The sequence below is a fragment of the Eimeria mitis genome, genomic scaffold (genome assembly GCF_000499745.2).
Source record: "Eimeria mitis Houghton genomic scaffold, Emh_scaff1882, whole genome shotgun sequence".
Taxonomy (NCBI): domain Eukaryota; phylum Apicomplexa; class Conoidasida; order Eucoccidiorida; family Eimeriidae; genus Eimeria; species Eimeria mitis.
In genome coordinates this window covers 1,384-1,917 of record NW_013570204.1, presented here as the reverse complement: position 1 = coordinate 1,917, position 534 = coordinate 1,384, and positions in this window count along the sequence as shown.

The following is a 534-nucleotide window of genomic DNA, read 5'->3' as shown; positions in this document are numbered from 1 at the left end:
TTGCTAGCCATGCTGTGCTGCAGCCCTCATTCTGTATGGGCAGCAGCAGCAGCAGCAGCAGCAGCAGCAGTAGCAGCAGTGATGGATTAGGAGATGATGGGGGCCCCCAAGCCCGTTTTGTTGCTGGTGTTTCTGCTGCTCATTTCGATGAACTCAAAGAGCTGCTGCTGAGGGTAGCAGCAGACAGCAGCAACTCTGCTGCTCGCCGCATGCAGCTGCATTTAGCTCTTATGGGTATTGAACCCACCATGGGGGCCCCCGACGACGACAGTGACCTTGAGGGGGACCAGCAGTCAGACGCAGGGGGCCCCCAGGGGGGCCCCCTAGGGGGGCCCCCCGTGGGGGGCCCCCCTCACAACCGTGCTGTACACAGTGAAAGCAACTGTACATACACCCGAAACCACAAAGAACCAGGGGGCCCCATGCAGCTCACCGGCGACGACTGGCAGGTTCTGCCTGAGCTGCTGACAGAAGAAAACTACTATCATATTCCTGCTCTCCAAGCTCCTGCTCGTTTCAGTACGAAACTTACAG